Raw genomic sequence first — 13,864 nt, 5'->3', positions numbered from 1 at the left:
CGCATTTCAGGTTGGTTGGTGTCATTTCTTTTTTTTTTTTTTCTCACAAGACTGGATCCTTGCTGTTGCTGCTGCCAAATTGTGAAAAGTTGTGTCGCTGCTGTTTTTATTTTTATTTGTAGTCTTTTTATGTTTTTATTTTTCAGTTTTTAGTTTTATCCTGGTTGTTCAGTATTGTATAGCAATCAAATTTTTGTGTGGAAATGACAAAGAACGCTTCGCCAACAGATAGGGAAATTCGAAATGACCTGCGCGAGATGCGCAATGAGTTAAAGGCAATGAAAGAAGCAATGGACGAAGTGAAGGCGTTACTTCTTGTTGAGCGCAATGAACGAGAGGCTTTGAAAAAGGAAAATGACGGGCTGCGTGCGCAGTGCGCCAGTCAAAACTCCGTGATTCAGGAACTTCATAGGAGAGTTGTACAGTGTGAGCAGTATTCACGCAGGTCGAATTTGGAAATCCAAGGTCTTGTAGAAACCGAAGACGAAAATATCATTGAACTCGTCGGCAAGATCGGTGGAGCGATCGAAGAATCTATTCTGCCTGCTGACATCGAAGTGTGCCACCGAGTGCCGACTCGGGAACCAGGGAAGACAAACGTAGTTGTTCAATTTAAGAGCAGGCAGAAGCGAGACATTGTCCTTGAAAAGGCACGCACCCATCGCGTTAAGAATAGCGAACTTGGTCTGTCAAGTAAAGCCCAAATTTTTTTGAATGAGCATCTCTGTCCCTCTTTGAAGCGTCTTTTGTCACTGGCTATAGGAAGGAAGAGGCAGTGTCAGTGGTGCTTTGTCTGGACGCGGAACGGGAAAATATTTGCACGCCAGTCAGAAGGAAGCGGCTTAGTTCGCATCGAGACAGACCGTGACCTGAGCAAAATCTGCTGATTTTGCGAGTAGCTCCCATTCTCCTTTTTTATCTTCTTTGTCGCATGTTTTATCATGAATATTCCTTGCCATGTGAAATTGCAGTTGCACCAAAAGCGCAGAGCACTGTTTCTGCTCTTCACATTAATGCACGTTCCGCCTCGCCTAAACAAGATGAACTGACCATGTTTTTCACTGAATTTCAATTTCTGTTCGACATCATAATGCTATCTGAAACCTGGTACGATATACATAGTGACATGTTAATTTTAGATGAATATAATCATTACTTTATCAACAGAACTGGACTGCGTGGTGGTGGGGTGGCGATACATGTTAGAAAGCGTTTGCAGTGCGAAGTGCTACAACAGTACACACGTGTGACTCCGGACTACGAGGTATTGTGCTTGACAAATGGTAGCAACATTTACGCTGTCTTATATCGCCCCCCTTCTGGTAATGTAACTGTATTTTTTTAATTCTTAGCAGAACTGCTTGAATTTTCTTCCTTTCATCAGTACCAAATGCTGCTCGGTGGTGATTTTAATATCAATTTGCTAGATAATACCGCTAGTTCCCGGACATTTTGTAATCATATTTCCTCGTGTGGATTCCAGAACGTTATTTCAACGCCGACACGTGTAACAGAATCTGGTCAATCAATTCTTGATCTTTTTATCGTTAGTGCAGACACCGAGGTTCATTTGGCTGGTACGATAAGCTGCGGCCTTAGCGATCACTGCCCTATTTTTATTCGTTATTCAAGTAGCGTACTAGCAGAAGAACCTCGCAGGCTTAAAGCTAAAGCAAAGTTCAGATCGTTCTCAAACCACAACCTTAATTTATTTCGGACATGCATGATAAATGAAGACTGGTCATCCGTTTACGCTGAGACCGATGTAGACTCTAGTTACAGTAAATTCTTGTCCATCTTTTGTAAACATTACAATGCCTGTTTTCCATACATCAGTGCAAAATTTTAAACAAAGATAAGGAAGCCTTGGGTAGGACCACAACACATAAAAATGATCAAACGCAAGAACCAACTTTTCAAAACGTTTCTAAGCACAAAAAATCCTTCTGACTTTTCGACGTTCAAAAAATATCGGAAAAAAGTAACCTCTGAGCTAAAGAAGGCGAAAGCATTATACCACCAAAATCTTTTTGGTAACGTTTCAGAGCAACGACCTGATAAAGTATGGAAAATTATTAATGAAGCTCTAGGACGTAAAAAGGAAAAAAATATTCTTTCTAACATAGTTGTAGAGGGCCGCAATTTAGAAGGCGTTCCGTTGTGTGATCATTTTATTGAGCATTTTGTAAATATGGTTCGACCAGCAAAAAATCTTACCTTCTCCCCAACCCATTTTCAGAACGATGACACAATATTTCTCAGTCCAACGAATGAACTTGAGGTTTACCGCACATTTATGGGCTTAAAAAACAGCACGGCTAAAGATGTTAACGATATTGAAATAAAACCCGTTAAGCATGTAATGGATATTCTCGTGCCGTGCCTTGTACATATATTTAATCTCGTTCTGTGTTCCGGTTGTTTCCCACGTGCTATGAAGAAGGCGAAAGTGTCCCTCTTTTTCAAAAGTGGCAATGCTAATGACCCTAATAACTACAGACCAGTATCCATACTTCCAGCTTTCTCAAAAGGATTAGAAAAAATAATTTACTCACGCGTAAACAGCTTTTTGTGTAGATATAACATACCCTCGGAATGCCAACATGGCTTTCAGAAAGGCAAATCTACAGAGACGGCGCTATTAACCCAGAAGGAGCTTATAATCGCCAACATAGAAAGAAACGAAATGACGTTAGGTATATTTATCGATTTTAGCAAAGCCTTCGACTATCTAAATCATAAAATATTACTAAATAAGTTGTATGACTACGGAATACGCGGCGTGTCAAGTTCCCTTTTTACGTCCTATCTTTCTGATCGACAGCAACGCGTGGCGATCGGCGATTTTTATTCTTCTTTCAAAACAGTCTCCTGTGGTGTACCCCAAGAAAGCATTCTAGGGCCCTTACTTTTCAATGCATATGTCAATGACATCGTTAACATTCCTTGTGATGCTACCTTCCTGTTGTACGCAGACGACACCAGTCTTTTTGTTTCGGGCAGTAATATAGAGGAAATCATGTTAAAAGCTCAAAAAGCACTTACTCAAGTTTTTGAATGGTCAAACACCAATGGACTTAAAATTAACGCGGGTAAAACCAAGGCAGTTTTATTTAAACCTAAGAACAAAGCAGCAATGGTGGAAAGTATATTAACATTAGGGGGAACGCCTGTTGAAATAGTTGACAAACATAAAATACTAGGTATCACCTTTTCTGCAGATCTCACATGGACATCGCACGTTGAAATGCTAGCTAGATCCCTGTCATCTGCCGCTGGTGCGATATCGCGATGTCGCCATTTTCTCCCAGAACACATTAAGCTAAAAATTTACCACGCCCTCTTTGCTACCCTCATTAACTACTGCCACCTAGTGTGGGGAACAACTACGATGCATAACCTAGACTTAATATTACGCCTGCAAAAGAGAGCACTTCGATTTATTTCAAATGTCCCTTTCAGAGATCCTAGTGCACCGCTGTTTTCCCGACATGAAATAGTTAGCGCGAAGAATTACTATGATTTCCGTCTAATTAATTCGTATCTTTTTTCTAATGACAAGTTCAGAAACTTCATTACAACAATTTCAAGCATTACTCCTCAAGCAAGCGACTCTCGCACACGCAGCGGTGACAGGTGGCTCGTTCCCCTTCGGCGCACCGGGTATTTTCTGCAGTCCTTGCAATATTCATTGCCCTCGATCCTTAACAAATTTCAAAAAGATGGTATCGACTTCAGAAAGTGTACGAAGACGAATCTGCGAAAATATTTTGTGGATAGATAGTGTTTGGTCTAACTTTTGTGCACTTGTATAGGCTTTTATTGTTTGTACTGGTTTCTTTTTCTTTCGCACAGTGAAGTGTCGCATGCCTTGGATAAGGTATAGCTGGTTCTGTTATATTTCAGAATTGTGTTTATTGTGTCTATGTATTTTTTTTTATTGATACCTAATGTATGTCATGAATAATATTAGCTACGAGTATGTGCACTTATGCATTGTTATTGCATGTACACTTATGCATCTGTATATATCTGTTAATTTCACGTATATATTAGCATGTGTATGCTTTTTACCTTTGCCAGACAGCTGCTATGTTTACGGGCTGCCAGGCACCCCTCAAGTGGTCACTGACCGCTTTTTCGCCTGGTGGACCCCCAACACTGTAATGTTGGAAAAATAAACTTGAACTTGAACTTGAACTCGTCCCCCCTCGATAGAATACAGGCAAGCACCCTTAGTTGGATAGATGCTTTTTTTTAGTAAGCCTATCTACTCCCACTGCAGCAGAAAGGCCGCTCCCTTAGAACTCCAATTACCCCGGTCCTGGGCCAACGTCCACCAATTTACCCTCGCATACCACTTGAACTCATCTGCCCATCTAACTTTCAGCCACCCTCTTCCTTGCTTGCCTTCTCTAGTTAACCACTGCCTTAACCTGAATGACCAACAATCATCTTGCTTTCACATTACACTCACTACCCACACATTTCTTCTTCCTAATTTCAACTAATGAGTTTTTACCACGCGTTTGTTCTCTTACCACTCCGGGTAAGAGAATGGTAAAAGTAACATAAAGACAAAGGGTAACTTTAAGAGACTTGAAGAGAGCGGAGTGGTTCAGGGATGGATAAATATGCGTTAAGTATTACAAGGCCGCGCCACCCACCGATTCGCATTCTGACAAACTATTACCAGGCCCTTGAAGAGCTGCATAACCACTTCACTGATCACCCAACTGTGCTCGGATCCCGACATATGACCACCATTCTGGCACGTCATTAAACCATTATCTGTTTTGTATGAGTGCCGCGTCACACAGCCCCGTATGGGAGCAACTAGGATGCACATGATGTAGCAGGGCTGTGTATTTTTGGCACTGATTATGGCGCTTTATTCGCAGACACGCAAGAAGGTCTCTGCGAGATTCGAGTCCTGGGGGATCTACGAGCTCTTGACCCAACCGAGGATTGCTATGAAGCTTTTATACGCAAGTGCCCAGAGAAGGCTTACGTAAAAGTTTACAACAAGTCCTGTACAATTTTCCAATAACAAATGGACTCGTTGTCTCGTTACTAGACTATACAGTTGAAATTTTATTTGTATAAAGACTTTGTAAACTCTCGATTGCGTCTGACTTGATCCCACCATTGTTGCAGCTCATAAATGTATTGTTGGAAAGTAAAAGAAAAATGAAAATGCTGTGTACATCAGTATAGGAACTGTTGCATTTCTGAGAGAGTATTATAAGTGTTACATTGGTGGGTTGCTCTAAATTTTACACTCATCATAATGTCGTACACACTATTGTGCATTTACTCTGAATGTCGCAAAACATCTAAAAACAGAGCAGTTTACAGTAAAACGTGTTTTTCCTGGCCCTGAGTCTTGGCAATTATGTATTTATGCAAATACTCGACACAGGAAACGTTTCAAAAGATATTAATGTGTCTGTTACGCACTCAAAATATAAAGACACTGTGATTTTATAATATAGTGATCCGTAATTTATCCAAAACATAGGAGAGGAGTTTTGAGATACAAAGTATGTAATTATTTTACCGCCGAATGTGACATTACAAACTAAGAAGTGCGAAAAAAAAGTAAATGAGCTAGGCTGTGCGTAGAGAGAAGAATTTCAGTTACAGTTTTTACAACAACCCCTTTGTCAGCCCATGGAGGTAAACTAAAACGTTCAACTATGAAGTTTGTGACATCGGTTTATAATTTCTCTATTACGTTCATCAATAAAAGTAACCGCTGAATATATTTTTTAATACTGCTTGCTTAAGAATACCAATATGTGGAGTTGTTTTTAAATAAATACCACTGCATTTCTTGGAATTTTTCTATTCTGCAGGTTCTATGTGTGATTCCGCTTGAGCCTCCAAAATATAGTGTAAAGTGGCTATAGATAGAATGCGACTAGCTGGGCTCCACGCCCGCGCAAAAAGTCAAAGCTGGACACGGAAGAACCACACTTCTTACGGGAAACTTGCCTACACACCGGAGATGAAAATCAGCGGTGGGGCTCGGTTTTGCTCGTGCCAATCGTGCCCTCGCGCATGCGCAGCTCAAGAGTGTGCCGAGAAGCTCTATCCGGCTTTTGCTTGTTTTAAAAGGAGCTCGAGTGCAGAAGCTTTCGACAGACTGACCTTGTTGACACGCAGATTGAAGGCACGCACACTACCGCCGATCGCAGCCGGTGGACTCGGGCGGTTGTAACACTTGCGCTCTCATGCAGATGATTCTGCCAGTTTTCTCCCGATTGTCAGGGAGTGAAGGCACACTTCGGCTCATCGCGACGGAACAATTCATGGGATGGGTTTGTGTTCCCACTGAGAGTTCGCAAGGTCAGGCGATAGTTAGCAGCAGCGCGCTATGCCGGATTTTTGGTTCTATACTAGAAGTCAGTTGAATGTACTTCGGAAAGGGCACTACAGGGGCACCGTTGGCGGCTTGTAGCACCGGGGAAAACGAGATCCTGAAAAAAGAACAAGGAGTACAGAAAGCGGTTCTTGAATACGCCGTTGTACTGATGCTTTGAAGGGCCACTTTCGGGCACTGCAGCTGAGTGCACAGCGTCTGACGACTTTCCTACTAATGAGACGTCATACGTGGTGTGTAGGGGCTAAGAATGACAGGGTTTCCAGGATTGCTAATAAAGGCGTGCTGAAAGCCAGGATCCTGGATATAGGCAAGAAAGCAAGCCCCCACTACTGCTAGAAACAATATTAGAGTTTGGCTCGGGCAAAACATGTGCGTAGTGTCTCAGTACCTTTCTAAGGAAAACAGAACTGGCGACCACTAAGGAAATGTCACACCCAATAAGCAGAGCACCGCATTCAGAAACATGGTACGGTGGCATTCCTGCCACCTTACGGCTATGAAGACAAAGCGCTGCTGAGACCATCAGAATTCACGTGTACGAATGTGTTTCTTTGTTTTACTGTAAACAGATGGGATTACAGGCTCAAGGTCCAACGGACCCATCTCCTGTTTTTATTTTAGATCTGCTGAAAAGAGTTGACAGGTGGGTAATTGGTAATGGAAACTCATCCGGAACTCGTAAAATATTAGATCACTTTCACCGCAAGAGACATCGGGCATATACACTCTTTTTCGGTAGAACTCTAGGCCTGTTCTCTAGCAGATAACGTTTAGCTCACCTAGAGAATTGAGTGTCCATACCCGTGTACATCTTCCTGGTCTTAAGCTATACCAAACTTTTTTAGCTCGCGTCCCACTGCAGTAAAAATGCTTCGAGTAGCATGTGCTTTGCTCGGCGATGTTTGTGCATTTTGATTTATAGTGCGGCGCACCAAGCTTCATAAAGGCGTGGCGGGCCGCCAATTTAACTCTTCCCCAAGGTTTCTCTGAACGTATCGATGGCGGCAGCACAGCTCGCCATTGTCTGACTGCCCGCAAAATTACGCATGCAAAACTCTGCGTCGCGAGAGTTTTTGCTGTCCTCTGTGCTGTACCATGACCTGATGTCCCGACACATGCTGTTCGTCCTAAACGCGTTGGCTTTGGTGGGGCAGATACTTCGGTGTGTGGCGCCACCGGAGTTTACTGAAGCAAGGACACGGGTTCGCAAATTTTTTTGTCATATATAACTCTAAACGGCAGCTCTTTGCAAGATGCGGCAACAAAGATACGTTGAACATTTGTATTGAGAAGCTAAATGGAGGCCGATGGGAAACAGGAAAACTTTGAAGTTGTTTTGCTTCCTAAAGCTGGCAGTTAAGCACCGGTTTTCGAAGATGATATCCCTCTTACAGTCGAATGTAACTCAGTGTGCTGAATTTATTTAAATTATAGGCTAATGCTGTTGACGAAGTGGTCAGGTAAATGGGACGTAAAGTTTGTATCCGTTCATCTAATAATATTGTAACGCCTCACATACTTGGACATGTGCATGACGGATGGGCAATCCCTGGGCTAGAAGAGGAAGAGGAACGATCCTCAGGCGTGTGCGTTTGGAGCACCGTTCGTTCCTGTGAAGCTTCTCCGTCCTGTCCAGGAAATAAACCTCCCTTTTACCGTAACAGACTTGGTGGAGGTGCGGGGTAAACCCAGCGGACAACGGCGTCACTGGATCTTCGCCGAAGCCGTCGCGTAGCTGGCCTCTCGCCCGTCCGAGAAGTCATGGCGCCCCCGGCTCAAGGCAGCTCTTCGGCGACACCGCCCGGCGGCTGGCAGCTGCAACGAGAACCACGGAAGTTTGAAGGCAAAGCGGAAGAAGACGTCGATGAGTGGCTCACCCATTACGAACGAGTGAGCAAGTACAACCGTTGGAATGCGGCAGACAAGCTTGCAAACGTCGTATTTTCCTTGGAGAAGACCGCCCTGGTGTGGTTTGACAACAATGAAGCGAAATGTACGACGTGGGATCGGCTAGTAGAGTTAATGAAGGAAAGGTTCGGTGACGCTGAATCCAAGAAGAAGCGAGCGGAGCCGACTCTTCTGCAGCGAGCTCAAGTCCCAGGGGAAAGCTGCACCACCTACATTGAAGACATTCTGCAGCTGTGTAGAGTAGTGAACGCCGAAATGCCTGAGGACGACAAGGTGGGCCATCTACTGAAGGGAATTGCTGAGGACGTCTATACATTCCTCATTGGCAAGGAGCATTTGGACACCGTGTCGGATGTAATTCGGCATTGCCGCAAGTTCGAAGCGCTAAAAAAACGCCGTAAAACTCCAAAGTTTGGCCGCTTCTCCAACGTGACTACTGTCGCAAGCGTTGACAGCACGTCTCCCGCTGATCTCGCGGCTACCATACGGCAAATAGTCCGTGAAGAGTTGCGACTACATGAAGACGTCCCAAGCAAGGCAGCAAGCTTCTCTGAACGCTATCTGACGAAAGAGGCTGCGTGCCGGTGCCCTTGTGTCCACAGTGAATGCAAGAATCCGTCCATCAACGCTGCAAGCATTGAGCCCTACCGAGCCGCGGGAAATCCTAATGGTCCCTATCACAGGGACGCAGATTTTTGGCGGCCAGGTCGCTTTCCTCGTAATCTATATGCCGACTCTTACGAACAGAATCTACAACTGGATCACTCTCACTCGAACACAGGAAACTGCGAGGTTGGCCAGCGTGCCTACCAACCAGATACGCGATATGCGTCTTTTGAACGGTCAGATACGGGGCGTCGGCCGCCTATTTGCTATCGCTGTGGCATGACGGGGCACATCCAGCGATTCTGCCGTCGTCGACGCCAGCTGCCAACATACAGGGCCCCAGACGCATACCCTCAACGTTCTTCCTACAGGCTTGACTCATCGTGGCATCCGGGAGTACTTCCGACCCCCTCCGGACAAAATGCGCAGCGAAGTGGTTCTCCTTCATCGGATCGCAGCCTGACACCACCCACAATGTGCCCGAGGAGGTCGCCATCGCCTCGCCGCCGCCCGATGTCACCACCCCCGGGAAACTAACCAGTGCGGCCGATGGGGGTGAGGTCGCTGGACCGTCTGTAATCGATAAACCTCTGCCTGTTTCTATGGACAAAAACAAAGTTCAAGTTTCGGTCGATGGAGTTTCAACAATGGCTTTAGTGGACACTGGAGCCACCGGTTCTGTAATCAGTTATGCGTTCAAGGAAAGACTTGGCCGCAAAGTAATGTTCAGCTGGGATCAGCCTCTTTCTTTCCGGGGAGTTGGTGGCGAATGGCTCCGACCTATGGGTGTTTGTAGTGTGAACGTCTCGGTGGCCGGGAAAACGTTTACAGTGGAGTTCGCGGTGCTTCCCAGTTCCACACACGACGTCATTCTCGGGATGGACTTTTTACGGGACTGTGGGGCAACCATTGACTGTGGTGCCGGTGAACTTTCAGTGAGCAGTCTTCTCTTTCCCTTGTCTGGCGACGATTCTCCAGCTGAAGAAATTCTGATTGTTTGTGACGACGTGGTTCTGCCAGCACACACAGCATCACCCATCACGGTGACCGCTTCTGAAATCCCTGTCAGCTCCCTGGACGCATTTGTGGAGCCACTGGCCGGGAACTGTGCGAAAAAAGACATTTTGTTGCCGCGGTGCCTTATTCGCATCAACATTGGTCACACTTTATTGTGGGCGTTGAACTGCTCCGCTCATAACGTAGTTCTACCTAGAGGCATGAAACTTGCCCGTTTTGAGGCTTACGAGAGCGCGTCTGTTGCTGTGGTGTGTGAAAGTGAGCCTCAGGTTGCCACTAGCGGCGTGCCTGATTCTAAATTTCTGGGCATGATTGATAAATCCCTCTCCTCAAGTGAGCGTGCTACGCTGGTGACCGTTCTATGCCGACATGCTTCTTTGTTTGACTTCGCCCAAGACGGCCCCAACATCCGGATCCCGTCTTCACGTGCGCGTCACACAATTGAAACTGGCTCGGCACATCCAATTCGACAAAAGCCCCACCGAGTCGCCCCATATGAACGCAAGGTTATAGCGGATCAGGTCAAAGAAATGCTGCAAAAGGGTGTTGTACAAGAGTCATCTAGTCCGTGGGCTGCACCTGTCATCCTTGTCAAGAAGAAAGATGGGTCATGGCGATTTTGCGTGGACTATCGGCGCCTCAATTCCATTACGAAGAAAGACGTATACCCGCTTCCTCGAATAGACGATGTAATTGATTGTCTGCACTCAGCGTCCTACTTCTCGTCCGTGGACCTACGATCCGGATATTGGCAAATCCCGATGGAACCTGCACACAAGGAAAACACGGCCTTCGTCACTCCTGACGGTCTTTTTGAATTCAACGTGATGCCGTTCGGATTATGCAACGCTCCGGCAACATTCGAAAGGTTCATGGACACGATTCTGCGTGGATTGAAGTGGGAAATTTGTTTGTGTTACCTTGATGATGTAGTAATTTTCGGGCGAACGTTCGATGAGCACAACTGCCGCGTGGATACCGTCCTGAACTGCCTGCAGAGTGCCGGCCTCGTGCTGAATTCGAAGAAGTGCCGTTTTGGCGAGCGTCAAGCGCTGGTTCTTGGCCACACATGGTTGACAAGGATGGCGTCCGGCCTGATCCTCGGAAGATTGAAGCTGTCGGCAACTTCAAGCAACCACGCTCAGTGCGCGAGCTCCGCAGCTTCCTGGGGTTGTGCTCATACTTTCGTCGCTTCGTTCCTCGGTTCGCGGACTTGGCATCGCCACTTACGTACCTTTTACATGACAACGTCCCATTTCATTGGACACCGGAATGTGAGGCTTCGTTTTCTCAGCTCAAATGTCTTCTGACATCAGGCCCTATTCTGCGTCACTTCGACCCTTCCGCGCCCTCTGAGATACACGCTGACGCGAGTGGAATCGGTGTTGGCGCGGTGCTCGTTCAAAAACATAATCATGTTGAGCATGTCGTCTATGCTAGCCGATGCCTGAGCAAAGCCGAGCAAAATTATACGGTAACGGAGCAAGAGTGTTTGGCAGTTTTTTTTGCCGTCCAGAAGTTTCGCTCATACATATACGGACGCCCATTTACTGTGGTCACTGACCACCACGCTTTGTGTTGGCTCACTGGACTTCGCGATCCAGTTGGTCGTCTAGCCCGATGGGCCTTGTGTCTACAAGAATATGACTTTGTTGTGCGCTACAAGAGCGGCCGCCAACACGCGGACGCCGACTGCTTATCTCGGCTTCCGGCCTCTGAACCCGAAGCAGACGCTGACAACTTTGACGATTATCTGGCAGTGGTTAGCTCCAACTTTCCTGATGCTGAAACTTTCATCGTGGAGCAGCAAAACGACTCCAGCCTAGAACCGCTATTTGCAGTTGCTCATGGTCCCAATTCGTCTCGCCGCTTCGTTATGCGGGACCGGCTGCTTTGGAAGACGAACTACCTCCCGTGAGGTGCCCGTTTTCTTCTTGTTGTGCCAACACGCCTGCGCTCGCAAGTTCTGCGCACAATGCACGACGACGCTACTTCCGGTCATTTGGGAACGGCGCGAACCTTGCATCGCACAAAAGAACGCTCCTTCTGGCCGAATATGCATCGCACTGTAGCGCAGTACGTAGCCAGTTGTCAAGAGTTGCAGAAATATAAGCGCCCTACCCATGTTCCACCGGGACTTCTTCATCCAGTTGCACCTCCAAGTTCTCCGTTCGAACAAGTTCGCGTCGACCTGCTAGGTCCGTTTCCGCGCTCTTCCACTGGTAATCGATGGGTCATCGTTTGCGTCGACCATCTTTCGCGATACGCGGAAACCGCGGCTGTTCCGACCGCCACCGCTGCTCAAGTGGCACTATTCATGTTGCACTTTCTCATTCTTCGGCACGGTGCTCCTCGGGTGATAATCAGTGACCGCGGTCGCCAATTCGTTGCAGACGTCATTGAAGAGCTTCTACGTCTTTGTACTTCTCGTTTCCGCCACTCCACACCATACCACCCTCAGACAAACGGCATGACCGAACGCACAAACAGAACTCTTACTAACATGCTCGCCATGTACGTCGACTCGGATCAAAAGAATTGGGACGAGCTGTTGCCTTTTGTCACATATGCATACAACACTGCGACGCATGAAACCACAGGTTATAGTCCGTTCTTCTTGCTGTACGCTCGTGTTCCTCGTAATACTCTGGACTCCATCTTGCCGTTTTCGCTGCATTGTGAGCCCTCGGTTGCGAAGACGCTGTGCCTTGCCGAAGAGGCTCGCCGCCTTGCAAGACTCCGAACTGTGGCGTCGCAGACGCGTTCTAAGAAGCGCTACGACAGTCGGCACCAATTCGTCTCTTATGCAAAAGGTGACTTGGTGTTGCTATGGACCCCAATACGAAAGCGCGGCCTGTGCACTAAGTTTCTGTCACGCTACACAGGCCCATTCGTTATTGTTGATCGCTTGAGCGACGTCACGTACGTTCTGTGACGGCTCACTACGACTGGACGCCGGAGCAACAAGACGCAACTGGCTCACATCGCCCGCTTGAAGGCATTCATTCCACGCTGTGAACAGTGACTCACCCTGCGGGTTTCGTCTGTGAAGGGGGGAATTGTAACGCCTCACATACTTGGACATGTGCATGACGGATGGGCAATCCCTGGGCTAGAAGAGGAAGAGGAACGATCCTCAGGCGTGTGCGTTTGGAGCCCCGTTCGTTCCTGTGAAGCTTCTCCGTCCTGTCCTGGAAATAAACCTCCCTTTTACCGTAACAATATTATATGACTGCAAAAGGTTGGCAAAAAGAGCAACTAGCTTCTTCTAATAAATGCAAGAACCTTATTGTGTTTATCTTATTCCCTGCGCTATTTTTAGCAGTCGGACAAATAAGGCCTGGTCCCCAAGTCATGAACGAGCAGCCGCTAAGTGGAACTGGAACTGGAAGTAAACTATCATTGGTGACAGCCTTCTCCAAAATATTTGTTAAAAGGAAAGCTTACGCAAAGGGACAGGCAAAGTGTGAAACCAATAATGCACTTGATCGTTTAGCGGGTGCTCAAATCAATTGCTCCGCTTAGAACTCTGGACACCCAGGCGTAGGAGAAACAGGCCTTACATTGTGCCAATAGCGCAAATTAACGATTCTGGATAAGACAATACAGGATTGATTATGAAGAAAGAATAGAGTAGTATGCTTTTACATCACAGATCACTTAACTGTGTGCATTGAGGTCGTCCGTAGATGCGTTTACTTTGCTTGGCGTAAAATTGTCGGATGGTTTCGTGCTTCTTTTACAATTTCGGCCCCTGAACATCTCCAGATTGATTTCACGCATTTTCCGCGAAGGCAGAACGACAATTGGGTTTGGGCTTGTATAACGCCCTTAGGAAGGGGTGTGATAAATAATCTGTTCGATGGCAGTGTTTCACGCCAGTTTGGCAACCAACGTAAGCGAATCTCTTTAACGTATATACCTTCCAACAGATGTAGAAATGAA

General features: G+C 46.5%; 1 long non-coding RNA gene across 1 annotated transcript in view; it reads left to right on the top strand.

Annotated features, from left to right (window-relative positions):
* Positions 1-5,746, top strand: part of LOC144141859 (uncharacterized) — a 40,560-nt gene extending 34,814 nt beyond the window's left edge. The window contains exon 5 of the long non-coding RNA XR_013316720.1: positions 4,902-5,746. This is a non-coding gene — a long non-coding RNA (uncharacterized LOC144141859). The remainder of the gene's footprint in view (positions 1-4,901) is intronic.
* Positions 5,747-13,864: the final 8,118 nt, after the last annotated feature.

This window comes from Haemaphysalis longicornis, unplaced genomic scaffold, assembly GCF_048455015.1.
Source record: "Haemaphysalis longicornis isolate Haplotype H1 unplaced genomic scaffold, Haemaphysalis longicornis Haplotype H1 scaffold_6, whole genome shotgun sequence".
NCBI lineage: Eukaryota > Metazoa > Arthropoda > Arachnida > Ixodida > Ixodidae > Haemaphysalis > Haemaphysalis longicornis.
Note: the sequence above shows the minus strand (reverse complement) of the source record. Positions and strands in the feature narration are given on the sequence as shown.